A 24,927-nucleotide genomic window follows, 5' to 3' on the forward strand; every position below is an offset into this window, starting at 1 on the left:
TGCAAACCGACTGACGGAAACCCTCATCCTGGTAATGGCCCTGGTGGTGTGTGAGCCCCAGGGATGGCCAGCTGGCACACTGGGCCTCATCTTGTTTCTCTACCTTACACCCATCCTAGCACTGGTGAAAGGGGCGCTTCTAGTCGAAATATCTTCCATTGTTATGCTTCACCACCTGCAAACATCACTGAAGTTGTGAACAAAAACCGAGACTGACAAGAGAGCCAATCATAAGCTGTAACTCTTAGTGGGGCACCCCTCCTGGTCCTGACAACTTCACAGGTGAGGAGCTAAGCTCTGGGTGCCATCTGTGGGTGCAACCCATTGGGAAGCTGCAGCAGCATCTTTTCAATCTATTCTTATTAGAAACCATAATTCTTTCTGGTTGCTGGTGTGGCCCTTCAGTCTGATCACATGGTGGGGTGTGCACTTCCTGAGGAAAGTATGTTATGTTCTGTATAATGTTTGTGAAAGTGGAATTGCTTAGGGTTGAAGCCTTTATAAAGAGCCTTTTGTGTATGCAGTTTGGTTTTTTAGACATTGAAATTCTTGTGATTTTTAGGGGACCTCAGAATTTCTCTACTTGAGAGCGTTGACACCAGATAGTAAAAATGCTGTTTTGTCTTTGTGGTGGGTTAAGGGTGCTTTTTGGAATCCAATCAATGAGAATTGGATTCATTCCACATTGTTTTAGATTGCCAAATTAAAAATGTAGTAGTTGGAAATATTATGCTTGCATTAAAACTATTTGCTCGGTGCCCAGTTTAATAAGAAAAGTCAATTCAATAGACTTACAAAATGAATTTGGTGTAGGTGATGTTTCAGTATTCAAGAATAATAGCTTGTTATTAAGAAGACTCTCATTTTAGTAAATAGTGTTAAATGTTATTAGATTTTTGCAATAGCAAGAAAACTGTACTTCAATATAGAGTGAAAAATTTACCACTATTTGGGGTATCATGAAACAAAACCATTTATTTTATGAATGTAATTTTTCATATTATTAAAATAAACAAGAGAAAATGGCAATGCATAACTCATAACATAAGCCACTCTGAGCAATAGAAGTATTAGAGGGTGAAAAATTATGTCTACTTACCATGGAAAGGAAATGGACATTCTTTAACAAAGTGCTTTGTATGTCTGAGACATCACAAGCATTACACACACACTCAGTCCTCTGGTGGGTGCCTGTGGTTAGTCTAGTACAATGAATATCCATGTACATATCATCTAGTTTCAACAAATGTTAATGTTGGCTGTATTTATTTTGTCTCTACCTATATGTATATCTATTTTATGTTTATTTTTCCCTGCTAAATAATTCTAAAGTAAGCCAGAGACATCATGGTACTTTCTACTTACATAGCATTCTCCTGTCTAGTCACTGTATCATTTATGATGACATATTTATAGCATTCAAAATTACTGTGTGTAGAAGCTTGCAAAAAATACAGATGAGAGCTAGTTTACTGATGACATTAAAAACAATCTGCCACTAATATCCATCAAGTACTCATTGGTGTATGACCTCAATAAGTTTGATTGATATATGATATTCTGTGAGGGGACTTCTGTAGAAGGTAGTCCTAAATATTAATATATTTTAAACTAGAATTCTAATGAGAATTATAAGTAAGTACTATTTTGATATTGTACTTGGAAAGTAAGAAAGTAGATTTAGTGAGTAATTTGTAATTGTGTAATCAGACAGATTAAATATTTTAAACCACTTTTTGTTGGTAAGGAGAGCTTTTCTGCTTATTTAATCTGTTTAGATGAAACACTGCTTTAGTGGAAAATCTCACATGATGTTTTACATTTAAAGTGATTTACAGAGCATGTAGGAGGAAAAAAAAAGTTTTCCATGTTAAAATTTCTATTACTGTGCTACTAAAAGTAGAACAGATAGAAAAAAATACTTATTAGTGTTATATACCATGCTTGTTGTTTTCTAAATACCTCCTTTAAATTTGTAGAACAGGGCTGGGGATGTGGCTCAAGCAGTAGCGCACTTGCCTGGTATGTGTGCACCCCGAGTTCAATCCTCGCACCACATACAAACAAAGATGTTGTGTATGCCAAAAACTAAAAAATAAATATTTAAAAAATTCTCTCTCTCAAACAGTTAGGGCAAATGCCAGAGAAACATCCTTCCTTATATCAAAGGGAGAAAGGGCCCACATGATAATGGCCCCATATTTTTTTATTCTTGTTTTAATACTATTACATGTTCTCACAGTTAACCATTATGAAAAACGTGTTTTTCACAATTAGAATTTTTAAATGTTAGCATATTCTGTGGTTATAAAACTTTATAAACCTCTTTAAAGAAGCAAACATAAAATATGCTCGTACTGGTTTGTTCTTTAAATACATAACTGGTGTTAAATTCATTGAGGTGCTCAAATTCAAATTTGTTAGAATTTATTTAAAGGGCAATGATATTGTCATTAGTAGTAAATTTTAGGACATGCTTCTTAAGACTTGGTTAATAATTATATATAATTATCAAAATAGATTTTATTTTGCTGTTAGCAAAACCACTCTTTTATATTATAAGTGATATCAGATGAAGCACATTTTGACTTCCCAAGTTACAGCAAATATAAAATAATTTACTTTCATTCCTCAGATCCAAGGAGAACTCATTGCATAAGTTTAATAATCTTTTTGGCAATTCAAAATAACATTAATTTCTAGAACTACAAAAATATTGTACCCTAATGTATACCAACAAATTAGATTTGATTCACAATTGTGTTTAATCTTTACTATGATAATATTGAATAGCCAAGTTCTAGTTGTCATTTTCAGATGGTCTTTTATGTACCTTTATGATTACCAAAACAAATTGGAGACACATTGGTATTAATAGTAATTTTTTAAATACCAAACATTTTATTAAACTGAAGAGTTGGGATATTTAATCCCTTTTGATATTCACACTACCATTACTCAATTTAATCTTATCCTTCATATAGTCTTTATTATAATTTATTAGCAAAATAATGTATATTTATTTGGTTTAGAATTCATCTTTTATAAGCTTATAAACTTTGAATATTTTAAAAAGCATTCGCTGACTGCGTATTTCTTTCAAAGTACTATTGCCTAATTTGTTTCTTGAACACTCTGCGTGATGTTTGGTTTAGAGAAATCACACTTCTTATTTTCTAGGTGAGGAAACTGAGGCTCAGAGATGATGAGTAAGTGATGAAACCAGAACATTATAAAAATGTTTATTAGCATATAATTGTACTGTTGTATTTATGGCTATAGTGTGTTGCTTTAGTACATGTTATGAAATAATTGAATTGGGGTAATTAGCATATTTTTTACCTCAGTCATGATTTCTTTTTGCTAAGACCACTTGAATTCTTTTATTTTTTTGTTTTAAAATATTTTTAGTTATACATGGACACAATATTTTCATTTCATTTATTTTTTATGTGGTGCTGAGGCTCAAACCCAGTGCTTCACACATGCTAGGCAAGCACTCTACCACTAAATCACAACCCCAGCCCCAAAATCCTGTTTTGAAATAGGTTACATTATTCTACCCTACTGTGTAATAGAACATTGAACTCATTTCTTTTCCCTAATTATCGCTTTATGCCCATTGACTCACCTACCTTCAAATCTCTCATCCTCCTAAAGCCAGAATTAAAGGATTTTGTGTCAACTGTGGCATCCTGTCCTTCTCTGTGTATGAGAATGAGAGGTTTGTGGTTTCGGAGAGGAACAAGTCAGGGAGAGAGGAATGGATTTAAATGAATAAAGCCTGTAGTGTTCAGCTTATCCAGCTTCAAGATAAGCTTTGACCTGAATTCAAGATTTGAAAAGCTACCTCTGTGTTGCTGCTTAGTGTATACATTTCACTAGCTAAGATGTAGCAGTGATGTCTTCTCCATTATATTCAATTAAGAATATATCATTTTCAGTTGAGTGGCATGGTATAAGCTGATAATTTCAGTGACTCAGGAGGTGAGGCAGGAGGATTACATGTTCAAGGTCAGCCTTAGAAATTTGTTAGACTTTCAGCAACTTAGCAAGACCCTGTCTTAAAATTATAAATAAAAAAGAACTCTCTAGTTTTATATCAGTTGTAAAGCTCCTTTTAGTTAAATCCCCAGAAGCCAAACACACACACACACACACACACACACACACACACACACACATACACACACACGTGGATTAGTAAGAGAAGTCATCCTTTTTTGTCAGATTTGACATGATTTACCTGTTGTGGCAGTGGGGTATTTCCTAGATGGTGTGTGTGTGTGTGTGTGTGTGTGTGTGTGTGTTGACTCTTTTCTGCCTTTGGGGGAAATGGGGAAGATTTGATGATAGCTGCCATTCTCCTCTAGGGGTTCTATTGAAGAACTGGAATGGAGAACTCTCCAGCATTCTCTGGGCTGCTGTGCCATCCTCTGGCCCCTTGGCATGGCCACTTCCTGGCTGCTTCCTTTTCCCCAGGCCATTCTGACCTCCAGTCTTTCCTTTGTTGTTGCCTTAACCTAGTGACTCACAGAACCATCCTGTTAGTTCCTAGGTGTTGGCTGCTTGGTATGTGCTCAATGACCTGCCTTCCCACCCTCTTCTGGTTTTCTTGGAGTCTAGCTTTTGGGAGAAAAGTGTTGTCTTCTTTGAGTCACATCATGGGAAGACATGGATCATTGCCTTATTTGAAGGCAGGGACTCATGCAAGTATTGTATATAGGTGGAGAAATTCAAGGAAGGCTTTACTTGAACCCCCAAAAGCATGTCTTTGTTTCCTACTTAGTCTACTCATTTGAGGAATGCTGTTATGTTTGGTTCACGGTATGTGCGTGTTTAATGGGGGAGGATATGTCTATCTTTATAATTTTAGTAAATTATATTTACTGCTATTGCTTTCCCTTTATCTGGTGCTTACCTCTCTGTTCTAATTGGTTTGTGATGTCTTTCCAGATGATTAAATGGTGATTAAAAATTCTCTGAGTTAAAGTGCTCGTATCTATGCATAAGTGCCATACAAATAAAGATTGTCTGGAGTTTAGACAAATTGGAATACCTGAATCCCTATCAATGGAGCATTAATGTTGCACCTTGCTTTAAGGAGAGACTGCCCCAACCTCAGTTCCCTTTCTCCTATCTCAGGCCATGGAGAGTGATTGTCCATGGTGATGACAGAGCTGAGAAGGATGTGTGGTGACTTCCTATTTGTAGAGGATTCATGTTTTTGCGTCTTTCTGAGCCTAGCCCATCTGTTTGCCATCTATGAATTTTGCTCAAGGAGATGATATTGCAGTGAGCTTGTGATTTTGTTGGTTGTAAAGTCCCTATATCATTCTAAGCAACCAGGCAGGGTAGCCATGGGTCTTGGCATCAGGTGGGTCTGGATGGGAATCAAAACTGTTCCATAATAACTGTGAGATCTTAAGTAGGTCATGCTACCCCTTTAACCCTTGTTTTTCCTTTTGTGAAAGTAGACACTTGTTCCCACCTTTTAGAGATTTACAGAGGACTACAAGAGATAATAGAGGAGTAGCTAGAAAAGTATTTGGCTCCAAGAGCTATTATTAGCTTTTTTGAATTTTGTGATGTCAATTAAAATGCTTTTGGAAAAAAAAGAGTAGTTCCCTCATGAATGTGAATTTTAAATCCTCACATCCAAAAAATGTAGGTTTTATTTCCTCTCTTTTCTGCAGTCTCTTGACTCCCAGCCCTCTGAGCATTGTGCTCTGTGTGTGTGGTGACTTCTGCAGTTGGATGGGCTCACCCTGTGCTTTGCTCTTATCATCATGTGCTCTAAAGGAAGCAGAGATTTCTGCTTGGAGGGAGGGTCAACCAGAATTTCCCAAGTGCCTTCTTTGTTCCAGGGATGTTGAAACTGCTTTACACAGGCTACTTTCCTAGGGAAAAAGAAGTTTCTAAGAAACAGCTTCTACCAAATCTCTAATTTAGTTGGAACCAGTGTTTTGTTGATCTTGTTAATGTTACTAAGTATAATGCAAAGTGCATAAAACATGAAACACTGGCCTTTCTTATGGTGTATGCTGAGGCCTTTTGTGTGTTCCTCATTGTTCTGCATTGCCAGCACATGGCTGTATCACCACTATTTGGCAGAATGTGGCAGGTTGCAATGATTAATTGCATAGATATGTGAAGCAGAAATCTGGACAACTCAAGACCAGTTACACTTTAGTGGGCAAAATAGAAGAGAGTCCTTGAAATACCTAAGAATACAGGGGAAAAGAAACAAGTCAGAAATGATATGGTTAGTTTACACTATTTGCTGAAGGCACATAATTCAAAGGAGCTAAAAGTGAGAGTGGAGCTGTCAGGAAAAGGATGGGATTTTGAGGATTGGATTTTTGACATAAGCAAGTTACCTGTGATCATTGTCACATATTCTTTTCCCAGTAGTCACTCTTGTAACAGTGTCACTCTGAAAATCACATGCAAATAGCGATTGTCTTGCTATTCTTGTCTAACTGAGGTTTTCTTTCCTTCATTACCTTCTTTACTCTGAACTGTTTTGTTGGAACTGAGCATGTTTCATCATAACTGGAAACTGCTTTCCCCCAAACCTTTGTCTTTCTCAAATTATTACTGATATATCTTCAACATGTTGACCTGGCTTTAGTAATAAAATATTTTTAGCACCTATGCATAAAACACAGTTTTTAAAGATTTTATGGATACCAGTATTCTAAATTGAATATTAAACACATTGAACAGTACTTCTACATGTAGGATTCTTGTATTTTAAAAATTATCTTTAGAAAGAAAGTGTAAGATACAGAGTAGGTCATCAAATAGCAGATTGGAGGCCAGGGAGGTGCAAAGTCTCTCTATGATTTGTTTAAGATTTGCAGGGCCAAAGGGCCTTCTTTGACATTATAATTCTGCTGCTGTTAGAACATGATGCAGTCTAACTTCTAGGTTTCTTTTAATTTATTTTTTTTTGGGGGGGGTGGTAGAGATCCTGAGGATTGTATCCAGGGTCTCCGACATGCTAGGTAATCACCCTACCCCCTGAATACCCACCTCTTTTTAAAAAGTGTTTTGAGACAGGGTCTCAAAAACTTGAGTTCTAGGCTGGCCTTCATCTTGCAGTCCTCCTGCTTTAGGCTTCAGACTAGTGGGGATTACAGGTGTGCTCCATGATGCCCATCTACCCCCTAGGCTTCTAAGTTGGGTGTTTCAAGTCCTAAAACACATAGGGTTGTATTAGAAGATATTTTAAAAATGTGTTATGAAATAATATATTAGTGCATATTTTTATTATGTAACATAGCATATTAGACTCTGCTGACTACTCCCAGTACTACCGCTCACTAGCTCTATGCCTGTGGGTAATTGGCTTAATTTCCTTATTCTTTTTTAATCTGCAAATTCAGGTAGAATAGAGTCTACTTCAGAGAGTCATTGTGAACTTTAAATGAGATAATGGCACTGTGATTCCCACAAAGTAGCATTGAGTAAATGTTGATTGTTATTGGTTATTTTAGTGACATTAAATCAAATAATTTTTAGTCTGCAGTAAGCACACGATAGATATGTGTTGGTATTGGGCTGAAGGAAGGAAAGCATGAGCCTTAGGGAGAGAGGTATTTATCCAAGAATAAAAAAAAAAGAAGTCATTCTGATGTGTCTGGAAGGGACTGGTAGATCCTCCTTCACTTTTTTTTAAAAAATATTTATTTTTTAGTTGTAGTTGGACACAATACCTTTATTTTATTTTATTTTATTTTTATGTGGTGCTGAGGATTGAACCCAGAGCCTTGCCCATGCTAGGTGAGCACTCTACCTTTGAGCCACAACCCCATCCCCCTCCTTCACTTTTTTAGTATGAGTGTGTCTTTAAGCATTCATAAAAGATTTATTGAGCACTATATATGATAGGTGCTGAGACAAGTTTGAGGACTATCCAAATGAATGACAGTGCCTGCAGAAAAAGGAAACAAGCATAAGTACAAATGGTGTCCTACTTGATTGCTCATAGGCTTGCAGATGACTGAGATGCTTTCATTGAGGGAAGTGCTGCCATCCACAGTTAAAAAAAAATAAGGAGAGCCCAAAGTGCCAAGGCACAACACAGGACACCCTGGGGGAATGAGCTCACAGGTGTGAAACTCACAGGTATATGAGCTATGAGACTGCTGACTAGATATGGGAGTGGGTACTGAAAGCTGTAGGAAGAGTTGGGCTCATTGGGTGGGGTGGGGTTTTTTTTTGTGTGTGTGTGTGTGTGTAGTAAGAGAGTTCATAATTGGCAGCAAAGTATCTGGCTGCAAGCTAAGGAGCCCAACAGTAACTCTCACAAGGATGTGGACCAAGGCAGTCTCTGTGATCTCATTACCTCAAGAAGAAAGAGTAGCTGTATTTGAGTTGATTTTTGTTCTGTTAGAGTGATGTTGGGCTCATTTTTTGTTTTGCTTTGAAAAGGAATTTTCAATATTTGGGGGACTGAATACTATTATGAGTCCTGGTGAATTTTAATCATTATAGATTCAAAATAGTCTTTGCAGATGTATTACATTTAAAAATTGTTGTTAATTGTTTTAGGTTTTGCAAAATTTTTATTTATTTATTTTTCTTTGTACGGGATAATTTGCAGGCATTGCTGCTCTGTCTGTGAGAAGCTGGAAGATGATCAGTAGCTCTAAGCTGAAGGAGGGTGGCAAGTTGCTTTATTAATTTTCTTGCTTAGGAAACTTAAGGAGTAAGGATTCACATCTGAGGTCCTGCTACTTTGTGCAAGAGGCTCAGTCAGTGGGGTTGAGTGACTTAGCTGATATAACACAGCTAGTGAGTGGTCCAGCAGGCATATGAACCCAGAGCCTGGACTCCAGTGCTCACCAATGTCCTCTTTGATATGCTGTCTTTACCATGGTGATATTGTTTTAGGGTGAACTATGTGAAATTGCCATTTCTGTGTATTAAAACAGAATATTTTGAAATTGCCAATATTGACAATTTCATATGATTCTTAATATTTATGAAGTAATTTTTAACTCCTTGAAGATGTGTTGCAAAAGTCCATGGAGAGTTGACTCTTTTGTTTTCTATGGGGTCTCCACAAAGTGACTCATTTTCTTCACTCTTTGGGTGGACTTGGTACCTACTCAACTGCATGCAATAATATCCTCACTCCTAGGCCCAATTCCATTTCCTCTTTACCAATTTAATATCAACAGTAATGATGTTTTCACAAAGTAGCCATCAATAAGTATGTCCCATAGAGTATTATTTTATTTAGAACATCTAATATTTTACTAGGATGGGAGCTACTGTCTTTACCAGAAGGATATTTTCCCTTTGATTTATTGCTAAATGAATAGAGCCTGTGAAAGGATCTTTTTTCCCAGAGATTTCTTGTTCAAACAGAATTTGCTGTATCCACATCAGTAAAGCTGTGCTAATTTGGGCTGCTGGCCAGATCTTGGAAATAGCCTCATTATATTGAACTGGATGTCATAATAGTACCCATTAAGGTGGGATTCTCTTGTGTTTGTACTTTTAAACTCAAGTCCCTTGCCACTTTTTGCATCTCGCTGAGAATAGCAACATTTTCTGGTAATGCAACCTTTGAGTGTGCTGTCTCTTCCAACTGTAACCATCACAAAAGTAGAATCCTGGGTTTTGAGCATTTTGGGGGTCTGTGCATTTTTGCTGCTCTCCAGACATTAATTCTATTCTCAGAGGTTATGATAACTATAGTAAGTTCTGGTGACTGGAGGGAAGAACCCATGAGATTCACTTCCTTCAACACTTGCATTAATTGATATTGTCCAAATAGGTGGCTGGGAAAGAGCTGCTTTTTTTCCAGATCTAACAAAATTCAACACAAGGTTCTTCATTTTATTTTTACAAGTCATTAAGAGACTATTAGGTTAGAACTCACAGCATTTATACTTTCTGTCAATGCTACCATCCTGGCAAGGTGAAGCATTTGTTGTGCTGTTATTGGGTAGTGAATCCCTTCAGTGTTACAGCTCAGAAATGCTAGAGGAATGCAGCCCACAAAGGGCAGGGCAGGGTGGGTGTCAACTTCATCCCTCCAGTTAGAACAATTAAAGATCATAGCAAAGTGCAGGGTAGCACTTTTTTGTGAAGGGTGTTGGAACACCAAGAGGAACTATTTAGAGACATTACATATTTTACAATATAATTTCTGTCTTTTCTGTCCACTCAATAGGACTTACTTTATAAACAAATTTTTATCATTAGAATCAGCTTAATTTCTGTTGCTATAATTAAAGAGATGGTAAGAAATGTTTTAGAGTGGAGTCCTCTCTATGGCGATTGGGGGAAGATTTGTTCATTCATTCAGCAATTATTTCCCCCGTGCCTTCTGTGTGCTGGACTTTGTGATAGGGCTACAGTGTGCCCAAGGGAGACAGAAGTCCCTGGCCTCATGGAGCATCCACTTTAGTGGGAAATATGGTACTTACAAACAAATAAACTGTCATAAAATATCAAGAAGTGATAGAAAAATAAATTAAGTAGGTCAAAGAGATGGGAGTGTTCTGGGAATGCTTCCTTAGAAACTCTTGAATGGGACCCAGCCATGGTCACACCCACAGGGAGAACATTCCAAAAACACATGTAAAGGTCCTGAGGTGGATACCATCTGGGCATGCTGAAGAATGGTCACTGTGGCTGCCACAGGGTAAGGGAGGAGGAGAGTGGAAGGAGGTGATGCAACAAGAATGGGCAGAGTCAGATCATGTTGGGTCTGGAAAAATTTGGGAAGCCAATGAACACTTTGAACAAAGGCATGGCATAATCTAATGTTTGATATGAAATATCCTCTGGCCAGTGTGGATCAGGCTTTGTGGAGGGTAGACAGTGGAGGTAGGGAGAGCAGTTAGGTCATTATTATAATTAACTAGGTGAGAGAAGATGACGGTTTGCAAGGGAGGGAGGGGAAGGGTCAGATTCAGGGAAAGGATTGGATATGCGTGGTCAGTAAAAGAGAGCCAGAGGGACCTGTATGAATAGTGGGAAAAAGCAGTTTTGCAGGCAGTGACTGCAATCAAGGTTGTGTGGTTGTATCTACTTTAAGATGCTCTTCATCCATCAGCTGGTAAATGTCACATAGTCAGTGGCACTTGGATGTTTTTAGGGTGGGAAGGTCTGGGATAGTGATTGGGAGTCATCAGTGTATGGAATGTAAAGCTAATGGAGTAAACGGAGTAATAGAAGAGAAGCAGCCTGAAGACCATGTCTTGCAGCTTTCCAATGTTTGGGATCTGCAGGAATAGAAGGTTGGGAGGGAGCAGACATTCCAGGCAGTTGCAGGGTCCAGGAGTGGGCAAGAAGTGTTTCAGTGGTCTCTGCAGTCAGGTTAAGTTCTGAAGAAAGTGTGAAGGTTGGATTTTGTCTTTGGAATGTTCCCTCTCTTTTCAGTGTGTGTTTTTTTTTAATCTTCTCTGTGATCCCTTTCACCTGAGACTATTGCAGTCCCCTTCACCTGAGACCATTGGTTTTTCTCATCCCAGATATCAACTGTTGTAATTCTCAAAGTATGGTGTCCTGACTGGCAGCCTCAGCACTACTGGGAACCTTGTTAAAAATGCAAATTGTTGGGCTCCACCCTAAACCTGCCAATGAGGTGCTCTGAGGGGCGGAAGCAACGAGTGGGGTTTTTTTTTGTTGTTGTTGTTTGTTTGTTTGTTTTTTTTAAGTTGTCAATGCACCTTTTTATTTTTTAATTTTTAGTGGTGCTGAGAATTGAACCCAGTGACTCACATATGCCAAGCAAGTGTTCTACCCAGCCACAATTCCAGCGAGTTGTCTTTTAACAAGCTTATGATGATGCTGAAATTAGGGAATCACAGCTTTAAGAGAAGCAGAAAAACTGAATCAAGAAAAAATTACAGGGGCTGGGGATGTGGCTCAGGCAATAGCGCGCTTGCCTGGCATGCGTGCGGTCCCGGGTTTGATCCTCAGCACCACATACAAAAAAAAGGTGTTGTGTCTGCACCACATACAAAAAAAGGTGTTGTGTCCGTGGAAAACTAAAAAATGAATACTAAAAATTCTCTCTCTCACTCACTCTTAAGAAAAAGAAAAAATAACAGATGAAAATACACTCTTATTTCTTTCTGGCCCAACTTTCTGAAGCCAAAGAAATGAGTACATTTTTATGTCTCAGCCAGTAGTAGACAACTATTGAGACATCTTCATGGTGGCCATGGAAGCTGCTCAAGGCCTAAAAATCATAACAATAGGAAGATATATATCCTGTTTTTTAGATGGGTTCTTCTGATATCTCTTCTAAATCGTATTATAAAAGTTCTCTGATCCCAACTACAGTCACAATGAAAATTTTGGCATTTTAGTGGGCAATCCAAAATCTCAAGCAACCATTCAGAACTTATTTTGTTTAACCACAACTATTCTACCAGGAAGTTTTAAATAATGTCTGAGGCTAAAAATAATAATAATAATAATAATAATAATAATAATAATAATAATAATAATAATAATTATTATTATTATTATTATAATAGAACATTGTTGAGTTGTGAATTTTATTGATAAAATATATCTTAAATATATTTTACCTTTTAAATAATAGAGCTTAGTGTATATTTAGTCAGGCATTACAGTAGTAAGAGCTTAAGAAGATTAGAAATAAATAAATGCAATTAAAGAACATGTCTCTGAGATTTGATATGTCATAGATATGAATGAACTGTTTGCACAGCAACTGTAAAGAAACCATTAATGAATTACTATCTAGAAGAGGTTTAATCAAGAATAAATGTAATAGGACATATTTTAAAATATTTAAAGTAAACAAATGAAGATTTATGCATTTGAAAACATTGCATTATGCTATTATTTTTGCTGTGTGTTTTCCTGTGGAGTTCAAAGTCTGAGATTCTACTCTGCTGTGATTCACAGAAATTCCAGTGCATTGGTATTATGCAGAGCAAGGCAGAGCTTCTAATCATGTCCTGAGGGTTTACTTTGTGGGATCTCCTTACCTGAGACCCGAGGCCCTGTGGGGGAATTCAGAGACACTGTGCCCTTGAATTGGGGGTCCAAATTTCTCAGTTTTTGATGATTTAATGTTACCTAGAGTTTTTTTTCTGTTCCTGAGACTGTGTGGAGTTCCTGCCAGAGTGGAAGGTATTTTTAGAGTTTAGAAATTAGCTTTGCTCAGGATCAGAATAACTAGGTGAGAAAGCTGTTCCTGTGAGGTTGAGCCTCAAACAAATATAAGGTGTTAGGTGATGAGATCCCCATTACTTTTCTTTCCTAGGGACTAGAAGAGTTCTAAAGGGAACTTGAAAAACATTCGGTTAATAAGTGAGAGTGAAGTGCATGTGGGGTGTGGGAAATGCACACAGAGGGTTGGGTAGGTTGGAAGGAGTGGAAGAAGATAGCAAAGAGGGGGCAGAATAAGGTGTGCATTTTGTTTACTTTTTGTTTGAGAATTTTTAAAAAGACAAACCTGATTGACATTGTATTACTTTTTCTTTTGATTGATATTATTAAGACATTTTGTGCTTTATTTTGATCTGACTTTTAAAGACCCAAATCCTCCTTACCTCTCCCAAATATAAGAAATAGAAAAACTATAAGAGCAACTTCATTTGGAACTTAGATCTGAAAGATTTGCAATATGTTGAAAACTTTAGTAGCTAAAGAGTGGTTTTCTGATCATAAAAATTAAGTTCCTTAAAGCAAAAGCTATGCCCACCCCCCCAAATTGGGACTTCATTTGAACAATGATAAATATGCCATTTTTAATTCACACAAATCTAAATTACTTTAGGAAACCACATAAAACGAGTCTTTTTCCCCTCAGTTGTAGTAATAATTTAAGTTCTATTCTCCAAAGAAGGAGACATAAAAAGCATACAGTTCATATGTAAGTCTTCAGAGACAGATAATTCTGTAAACTTTTAAAGATGAAAAATAAATCAGAAACTAGGGGAAACATACAGGTACTGAGAGAGCATTTGAACATTTGGATATTTAAGTTGTAATTATTATGCCTCAGGAGGTAGCCTGTGGGAAAGAAGATTTTGTAGTGTTTTCTCTTTTGTATTTAGTATGTGCAAAGATAAAACCCTAAAAATAAAAAAAAATTGGGGGAACCATTTCAATATGAGGTGGGGATGCCTGAAATTTGCCTCAATTAGTGTTTTTCTAAAGAAACATTATTTCTGATTATACATACATGCCTATTATAAAGAATTAAGATAATAGAGACACATAAAAAGATGAAACATGTCTTCAACTATTTGCCAGATATGTCTGCATATAACACTTTTGTTCATTGCCTGTCACTGTCCATATGTAATACATGCTAATTTAAATAGAAAACAATGTCACTTCATTATGTTTTTTTTTCTATCACTGTAATTGAAATATTTAATGAGTATATAACATTTCCTCACATGGATACATTGTAACTTAGTAATTCCTTTATTTTTAGTTCTTATTTCATTGTTTCCAATTAAAAATAGAAATTATCTGATAAGCACTGTCATATATATTTTTGATGCTTATATTTGATTATTTTCTAGGAATGTTTTAATCCTCCTAGTTGATATTCCTGGATTTAAAGTATGCCTGTTTTAAGCTGCTTTGTAAACAATCCTCTCTTACCAGTAGCATAGACAAATGCTCATTTATTTAAACTTCTTTCATTGAGATTTATTGTCACTCAGAAAACTTTGCCAATTTTAAAAGGAAAATTGCTTCTGTTAGCTGCTTTAATTCCTATAGGTTATCATACATGAGGCTAATGCTTTTAAAAACATTTCTCAGCAATTTGTTCATTGTTCACATTCTTTTTAATTTTTTGTAAGTGGAGATATTATATTCATTATTGATTTCTAAAAGTTATTTCTCTGGGGGTTAAAGCACTGTTCCTAGTGGGGCATCGCAGTGCATGCCTGTAATCCAAGCTGCTAGGGGGCTGAGGTGGGAGGATCTCAAGTTCAAAGCTAGCTTCAGCAACTTAGCAAGGCCCTAAGCAATTTATCAAGACCCTGTCCCAAAATTTAAAAAAAAAATTACAGGGGCTGGGGAAGTGGTTCAGTGGTAGAGTTCTCCTGGGTTAAATCCTTAGTACTAAACAAACAAGCAAACAAACAAACAACACTATTCCTTCTAATTCCTTCGGTATAATTGCAATAGTTCCAAATGGTTTAGGATGAAATTAATTTAGTATTTTATTATGCCCAAGTATCACATATGCTGTGCCTGAATTGCAATTTGCCAAAATATATGCATTTAATCAATGTGCATAACACTGAAATAGTAAGATAGGATTGGCTTCTTTGATTTAGGTTCTTACAGAATTTCAGGATGATTATGAATCATAATCTGAAAATTTGAAAAAACTCACATGAACTTGCTTACCTAGTAGACATCTGTCATTTGTATGGAAAGGTTTGAAAGTTTTTTGAGTTTTTGGTTTGAGATGAGTCAAAGTTTATTGAAATTAGAATCATTTTGTTAATCACTCGCAAAGTGAGCATCTGTTCTATATGAGATATTGTGTTGGGCAGTAAATAAAGGATGTTACACAAGAAGGAATTCAAGAGGAGTTTGGCAGGGTACAACTTTGACCACACTGTAAGATGGAATGTTGAACCAAATGAGTAGTAGAGACAGGGAGTGGTGGAGGAACTCAGAAGAAGGAGCAGGGAGAAATCACTGGAAGGGTAGGGACACAAATTCAGGGGCAGTTTGGTGGCAGCTCTGTATATAGCTGCATCCCAGCTTGTTTCATAAACTAGTAGGAAGGAATAACTTGATTCCCCTTATGAGCATAGAGAGCTTGGCCATGTCTTGTCAACATATTACTGATTTTCCCTTTAATTTTTGGTTGTTATTGTTTGCCAATTAATTACAGTCATGTCATTCCTTCTCGAAATCACAGTGTGGTACTAAACCTTGTGTCTAAGGCATTCCTTACCTTTTGGTGCCATCCACTGCAGAGTGTGTTGGAGGAAACTTCAAAATGGAGAAAGGCATAGACACTATTTATGTAAAAGCAAAGATTTTTTTTTGGGGGGGGCAACCTCAAATCCACTTATTGAGTATGAGACTATTACATTTTTATTCTTCACATCAGGAAAACATCAGTGCACACTTTCAACATTTTTGCTTTAAAAATCTCATCAGCTAAATGTCTTATAAAATGTTTTTAGGTTCTGATTTTCACTTAACTGCAGGGCACAATCTGCTAAACTGTCCATCACTATATAATTAGGATTCTATTTCCTACTATTTCCGATAAGGAATTCCTCATTTCCTATTCAGTCCTCATCAGCAGTGTCTTTAACAAACATATTCCTATCAGCAGATGATTTGAGTATTGTGTTTAGTGAAGTATGTTCTGAACCATGATCCTCATTTCCTACTGAAGAGTCTCTAGCAGAATTGCTAACATCCTTGTCTCTATTCATGGTCTTTTGAAACAATCTGAGTCTTTTCTATCTTGCTTTTCAATACTGCCTTGTCTCTGTCTACCACCCAATTCCAATGCTATACCCACTTTTTAAGGTGTTTGTTATCAAAATACTTCACATTCAGGTGACAAAATCTGTGTACTAATGGCATGTAAGTGACCAAAAACAATGGCTTAAAATAGCACAAGTGTATCATCATGAAGTTCCATAGGTCAGACATCTTAGGCAGGTCTCACTAATCTGAAATCAAGTTATTAGTAGAGCTTTATCCCTTTCAGGAGTGTAAAGAGGCAATTTTCCTAGCCTCTTCCAAATTAATTGGTTCTCTTTCAACATCTTCACAGAAAAATAATGCTGCTTATCTCTGTATATCCTTCTAACTCTCTAGTTTTGTCTCCCTTTCCAACTTTTCAGGACCATGATGATTGCATTGGGCATGTGCAGATAATCCAGTGTGATACCCCTGTCTCAAGTTCCTTAAATTCAAAATCCCTGTCTCAGGTAAAGTTGTATATTCATGAGTTCTTGTGTTTAGGATAGGACATAAGCATATTTAGGAGATTATTATTCTGTCTACTATAACTTCTTAAAAATGTGTCTATGTATATATAAAAACATGTATATAGATAGAGATTAACAGAAGTCTCCAGAATTAGTATATCCTGCATCATTACTCTGTTCAAAACATGATCACCCCTTTCACAGAATACTACTTTCACAGTAGACCCCCAAATAGCCTCTGTGTTACTATCCTTGTTCATCTATGCTCTATTCTCAACAAGTCAAACAAAATTAAATATTTCTCAAATGTAACATCATGTTATTTTGCTCCAAAAATTCCAATGTCTGCCTATTATAGTCAAAACTAATATCTTTAAACTGGTATATACACTGTCATTTGGCATTTTTATTCCACACCCAGATATTTATTACTTATTATTTCTACAATGGTAAGATTATCATCCTTTAATATCTTTGCCTTGAAATCCTTTGTGCATGGAACCTTCTCCTTTTTTTCGCTCTCCATATCTGAGTTTCTCACTCCCTTGCATTTTGCTAATCATCTAAATGTCATTTTCTAACAGTGATGACTTCTTTGGTCACTTTTACTTATAATAGTTCCCTTTATTACTCTTTGAGGAATATTTTTTCTTCATATCACTTACCCTCCCCTTTTTAGTATATATGTTGGTTCCTTAATTGTTTAGCTTGCATTTCCTGTCACTAAAAGTAAGTTTGTGACTATAGATATCATTTAGTATTTTGTTCAATGCTTTATCTACAACAGATTTGACAGTGTCCAGTCTATATCAGATGTTAAATAAATATTTGAGAAATAAAGGCATGAATAAATGAAGGAAGTTCAAGTTCCACTACATCGTAACAGCACTGTAACTTACTGCAGTTTGTCACTTCAGGGCAGTTTTTTATTTCATACTTTCACATAGAGTTATATCATGTCTGCTGCAATCTAGAATCTCTATACTCATATATAGTTGGAAAAAGCAAAGCATTCTACATCATCATATAATATGGTTTTCTCCCAAAGACAAATTTGCTGTAAGATACACTTCTTTAGATAATCTACATATCCATTGAGAGATTTGATTATTTGATTAGCTTCCAAAAATTTTATAAAGTATTTGCACCTGCTGCAATTGTTGTATAATTTAAATTACAAGATACATAAGAGAACAAAAATTATTTTAGTTCCTACATGACATATTTATAACAAACATAGACTGTAGCCAATAGAAAATATATATATTTATATCATTTTAAAATATCTAAACATATAGATTGATAATGTTCACAATAATTCTAGCAAAACCCAGAAAATTAAAATCCTTTTGACTGCTAAGAAAAGAAGATAAGTATCTGGTAAGAAAAATAAACACAAAACCAAAATAAAACATCTTTGTAAGTATTCGCTATAATGTTAAAAACTAGAAACAAGAAAAGAAACTGTATTTCAATGTGGGCATGATTGTTTTTATGCCAAAGATTGTAACAATCAATAAAAATTATGTGCAAATATTGCAGAATGGAATCTGTTCTATAGACACAAAAAGTAAACTAACCTTTTATTTTTCTGTAATGTATTCCTAGGTCTTTGTCAGGAGTAAGTAGTGAAATTTATCTCAATTGGTAATTTTCCTTTAAACTAGCACTTCTTAAAAATTACCAGAGCCATTTAAAAATAATGTGAAATGCAAATTCTTTTTCAGAGGTCCTGAGCTGAGGCACAAAAATCTTCATATCTATTGTGATAACAATGCTTTTTTTTGTTGATCACACTGCATAGTAAGCAAATGGAGCAATGGAGCAACAAAACATAAATATAGGTCAGTATGTGAAGCTGTAAGTTCTGCATTGACTAAGCATAGATCAAAATCATTTTAAGGAAACTGCATTTATTCTGAATATGTATATTATGTCATTATGCACTAAATGATACAGAATATCCATATTTTCATAATATTAAGATTTTATTAATATAAGTAAACTAGACATAATTCCAAGTATATGAAAAAAATGTGTGTAAGTTGTATGCTGATACCATGTATTTTTTCATATTAAGAACTTTGATTCCATAGACTTTGCTATCTGGGAGGGGGTAGTCATGGAAATAAGCCCCTATGCATACTGAAGAATGATTATATATAAATACAAAAGAAAGATGTTGTAAGATTGTAAATTAAATAAACATTATTCTTGCCTAATAAAGAAAAAGTAAAAGGTCTGAAAAGGAAATCACATGGGTTTTTGAGTTATATGGATAAATATAGATGGAATCAGCAGAGGGGACACAAGACACATGGTAGACTACCTCCAAGAGACATACCAAGTATACATCTAACCATAGATCAAGTCACTCAGAGATTGTCAGAGGCCAGCTGAGAAACTCTGAACCACCAATCAATTGAGAAAATCCTTGTCAAGTAAATAATAAAAGCTAAGGCATCCTTGGACTCAGACTGTATTCTTGTCACTGTGCCATGATGAGAATACCCAACGTTCAACTTCACCACATGGAGAGAAAAGTTTGACCTCAATTATGTACCTAATGCTAAAGTGTCCCACAATTTAAATCTTACGTTGTTAACTCTAGGCTGGAAAGAGATTAGAAACACACTAGACCACAGATAAATGTGGCAATGTTATGCAAGAATCAGAGCACACTGAGGCAGTTCATCTCCCAGGAGTACTTTAGAGATGCAATTTTAAAATGCAGCCCCTTGTTTCTTTCTGGAAGACAGTCATCATCTCTCAGTCTTTACTTGGTGGTATGGTTCTGACTAACTTGTATCTAGCAATTAAAGAGGTAGACAACTAGTATCCTGTGCCCAGCTTGGGGTAGGATGACATGCACTTCCAAACTTTCTGCCTCAGCTCACCCCAGTGATAACTACAGGTCTATTAATATCCCCTGAAGGAGTTTGTCAAGGCACTGATCACTCCAATCTTACAGTTTTTAACAGGATTGTATTCTAAACTTCCTAATGCTGGAAGCACAAGAAACTGATTATACATAACTGTATCCAAATCCCAAAAAAAGTTTTTATGGGCTTGTGTGCACTTCCAGTGGTTTCATAGCTCCAGAAGGGTTTTAAAATATTTAGCTCCCCATTTTTGCCTGAAATTGGCTTATTTCATGACTTGAGTGCTCCACCTTTTATAACCACCTTTCCAAGTACTTCATCATGAACCACTTAGCTTGGCATCATAAAGGGAAAGGTGTATGATTTAATATCCCTAGATCACAGAAAAAAGACATGTTTTTAATCAGGTATGTGAACACTTCCCTGGGCTATAACCTATTGGAGTACCAGAGAAAGGGGGCAAAAATGTAGAGTTCCTATTTAATCTTTAAAGGGAACTTATAGAACATATTTCCAGTGGCTACTAACTTTTAACAAGCATGTATTTGGAAGCAAACAGAAATAACTAATAGTTGCCCTCTGGAAAATTGGGTCAGACCTTGGCATGACTTCTTTGTATTTTCTCTCAGCTCACCCCAGTGACAAAGCTGAGTCTATCAATTTTTCTGTTATACATTTGGTTCTTCAATGGATGTCACAATTTCCATACCTCTCATTCAAAGAGTTCTCTTAAAGAATAAAACTAGGAATTAATGATACTTTGTACTCTTTAGTAATAATAGACCACAGAAAACAAGGAGCATGAGAAGCAAAGAGCTAACTTTAAGTATCTACCTTCCCAGGACTAACAAACTCAGCCTGAATGTTACCTCAGAATTACCTATGGATCCTTTTGTGACTTGCTGCAGAGATAGTGAGAAACAAATGCCTCTGCTTAGTTTCATTGTGAAAAAAGAAGAAACCACAATGCATATCCAACACTCCAACCTCTCTAGTTACATCTAGAATGTCTCATTTCTACTTTTTCAGTCTTAGGAAATTAACAGGATGTGGTATATCTGAAGCTCCAGTGGGCAACCACAAAAGAGACAGCACTCTGGAAAAGAATATAGATATGATAGATAGCTTAAAATCTTTGGGTGGATAAATTAGTGAAATACATGTATATGAGGCCATTCTGACAAGATTGAGAAGTAGTTTTCTGATCTAATGCATAGAATACAACAGAGAGAGTGAAATAAAATGAAAATATGGGGGAATATATACCAAGTAAAGTATTAAAATAAATCCTAGGAACTAAGCAGAGATATTTGATTCATGAAGAATTAGAAGAAACACAAAGATACTCACTGAGGTCCGGAAAACAATGCAAGAAAAATGATGAGAATTTAAGTGAAAAGATACAAAGTACCAGATGTATCACATAATCGAGCTGAAGAATCTTATAACTGAAATTAAAAATCTCATAGAGGAGTTAAAATGATTAGATGATATGGAAGAAAATATTAGGAGACTCAAAGACAGGTCACTTAATGTCATCAATGCAATGGAGCAGTGTGACACTTTGTAAAAAATTTCTGTGAATTAAGTTATAAAACAAGGTTGGAGAATTGATGCCTCTGAAAAAGACATTAAAATTGTATTACTGGCTTTGACAGATGAAAGGAAATTACTACTAATAAGCCCTGTGAATAGGTGTGGAAATATAGGCATTTGCCAGATCAATAGCTACTTACCAGGTAGTAGGAGATGTATTAATCTGCTCAAGAAAATAAACTACATCTGCTACAACAGCTGTTATTGGAGTCATTACCTTATTATGCTAGTGAAAATTAACTGTTATTCTCCAAGATCCATCTACCTTTGGCACAGGTCAAATAGGGGAGTTAAATGGGACTGTAGTAGGAACTACCACACCTGCATCCTTCACGTTGTTGGTGGTCACACTAATCTATGTAATCCCACCAGTGATGCAATATTGTGTTTGATTTACTATTCTCCTAAGCAAAGGAAGTTCTACCAGCTTTGATTTAGCCTTTCTGGCACCTTTATAACCATCAATCCACATGTTAGAAAACCAGTATTCTAAGTATTTCTATCCTGAATGTGCATGCTGGGAGTGGGGAAACAACCACAAGATGCATTACGGGACCCAGTAAACACTCCTATTCAAGTCTTGGCTAATGTTCCATAAATCACTGACCTCTCTAAGTCCCTATTTTGAACAGAGGGTAACAGTGACATTTTGAATCTCCCAGGATCAATGTCAATTCAGAGATGGTATTGAATAGTCCCCCAAAGACTAGATCATAGCCTTTTCCCTAATTTACATTTACCCTGGTTAAAGTCCATAGGCCCCTTAGGGGAAGAATGGGAGAAAGATTAACATTTTAACTTTTTGGTACTGTAACAACGTCCTTCTTCAAAAGTAACTTGCCTTCCCTTAACTTATTCCCTTGAGACTTAAACTGACTGAAGTCTTGGCATTGGCTGAGAAACTATGATTTTCTGTTATTGCACATTTGCTCTGAAATTTTTATGCTTATATAAATGGAGTATGCACTTTAATTTTCCATCATAATGACTTCTGAAAATACCATGACTGATTATCCAAGGTCTTAGATGTACATAAGTCAGAAGATTCTAGTTATTGCTTCTACTTTGCTATGCATTATGGTATGAACCAAGTTGCCTGTAGTTGTTGAGTGCTGTCACTTGGTCTCTGATACTTTAAAATCCAATAATACTCATTGCATTTCAGTTTTCTAATTGGGTAATTTCAGCTCTCATAGTAAAAAATGACATATAAAGAAGAGCAATGAAAGAGCTCATCAAGGATACTGATTCTCCTCTCATAAATCTTTCTTAAAGTAGTAATGAATGCACATCTTCTAGACCTTTATATTGTGGAGAAGAAGGTCTTATTTGCAAAATCCAGCATTCCAGTTTCTCTGAAAATTTGAGTCCCATAATCAACAGTAAACCAAGGAATATAAGGCATTTTCAGCTCATTCACAATTACAATTTGATCCTTATTCAGACAACCCACTGAATAAATTATTAGTAAATTTTTTAGCAATTTAAACTGCTACATTAAATTCAGAATATCTGCTTAACCAGCCAATATTAATAGGTTCAGCCTAGTCTAATTTTATGTTTCTTCTACCATTATCCCACATGCTTAAAATCCATTCACACACATGTTCCTCAGACCTCTGTATACATTGTAAAACTCAGGAAGTTCCTTTGGTGTAATGCACTTCCTCATGGTTCACACTTTGTAACTCTCCTTCATGAGGCTACTTAGATTTGGGTCTAGTTATAGGTCTAGAAGTAGAAGTAGGTGGTGAATGTGGGCCCTGAGGAGTACCAGCATTGTCTGGCTGGGCAATATCATCAAGAAGGATCCTTTTTTTCCACAGGCAATGAAGAATCCATTCTTTCAGAGAGATAAAGAGATCAAAACCAGAGTATGTACTTGGGGGTGGAGATGTCACTGGCACTAAGGATTGGAAAGTCGCTTCCTCTAAAACCCAACAGAATGTAGGAATTTCCCCAGCCTATTCAGTGTCCTCTCAACTGTTCTCAAAATTACAGAATGTCCTTTTTTTCCTAGCAGTAACTTTACTTTCATTGCAGACACTGTTTATGGATAAGAGCTAAAATTGCATTGTAATTCGATCTATGAGAGGTTGGAGGTTTATGGTCAATTTTCATTGACTGAAAGAGAGAAGTTTATCCTTCAGTACACACTAAGAAGACTTTAGATTGCATACGCACACCTAGGGATGAAAAATTAAAAAATGAGTTCCTGAGCTACTTCCTTTTTTTGTTCAGTTTTGAAGTATCCAGGGAACATTATTATATTTCTTAGTTGTTCAGTGAAGAAGTATCCAGGGAACATTATTATATTCCTTAGTTTTCCAAAACTGTTAAAAATATCGTTTATAGAGTCACTAAATATTTTGACTCTCACAAGTGGCATATAATGAGTGTCAAATTCATTCACTATGTATATGGCTTTAAAGCGTTCATGACATGAACTACCAGCTTTAGGGACATTAGGTCTATTCAATGTAGACAATTAACTCCAGAAACCACAAAATCAACTAAGAAAATATCAACGTACAATTTTATTTCTCTAGAACCACTTCTAGTCCCAATAGGATATCTCCATGTAAGATTATAAAAGGGGATTTCGTAGATTTGTTTACATGTTCGGAAGGTAAAACATAATGGCAATCTGCACACTGGAGAGCTAGGGGAACCAGCAGCTGCTCGGTCTAAGGAGATGGAGCCTTGAACCAACAATGTGGTCCAAGTATGTGACTGAAGCCTAGAAACTACCTGGAGAATAACTGGTCAGAGTTCATGTTAGAAAAGTGAAGGAGTTGGAGTTTAAGTCTGCTGTCCTTTGATGATGGCTGCAGCAATCTATGCACCTATTCAAGAATCATGCTTGCCTCTGTCTGGGCTCCTTCCTTTTTTGACCCTTTGCTCCATCTTGTATCCCAGTTTATTGGACACTGTTGCCCATACCAGCACTGATCTCCCTCTTTATTTTGATGTCCCAAAAAACAATTATCTCTGGAAATGCCCTCATTGACATAACCAGGAATCTCTTAATTCTAGACATCTCTTAATTAAATAAAGTTGATATTCCAAAGTAATCATAACACATTTGTATTATCATGTATTTGTGTGTTTCTGGGTTTGTGTGTGTGTGTGTGTATGTGTGTGTGTGTGTGTGTGTGTGTGTGTGTGTGTGAGTGTGAAGCTGTTTAAAGTATTTGTGGAGAAATGCTTCTCACAAAATTACTTTTCATTCCTAAATACATTACTATGCATTTCATAAGCACATGGGATTTCTCCTACAAGAATTCATTTTTATTAAACTTAAAGTAATAAATCTATGTTTCTTAATATTTAATGTTTCTTAAACCCTCTAAACATTTCTCAAAATGTTATATATTTTAATCAAATATCCAGTTATGTGTCTTGTTACTTGATATTATATACTTTTTAATTTTTTTTAAATTTAGAAGTATGACACTTTTTACCCATTAACTTTTTGATTATATATATATATATATATATATATATAT

At 35.9% G+C, this 24,927-nt stretch overlaps 1 long non-coding RNA gene across 1 annotated transcript; it reads left to right on the top strand.

Moving 5' to 3' along the window:
• The first annotated feature begins 1 nt into the window (after position 1).
• On the top strand, positions 2-23,743 carry LOC144372673 (uncharacterized). Its single transcript, XR_013432605.1, has 4 exons — positions 2-282; positions 16,854-16,940; positions 18,668-18,784; positions 23,245-23,743. It is a non-coding gene; the product is annotated as an uncharacterized LOC144372673 (long non-coding RNA).
• Positions 23,744-24,927: the final 1,184 nt, after the last annotated feature.

The sequence above is a fragment of the Ictidomys tridecemlineatus genome, unplaced genomic scaffold, assembly GCF_052094955.1.
Source record: "Ictidomys tridecemlineatus isolate mIctTri1 unplaced genomic scaffold, mIctTri1.hap1 Scaffold_1445, whole genome shotgun sequence".
NCBI classification, from domain to species: domain Eukaryota; kingdom Metazoa; phylum Chordata; class Mammalia; order Rodentia; family Sciuridae; genus Ictidomys; species Ictidomys tridecemlineatus.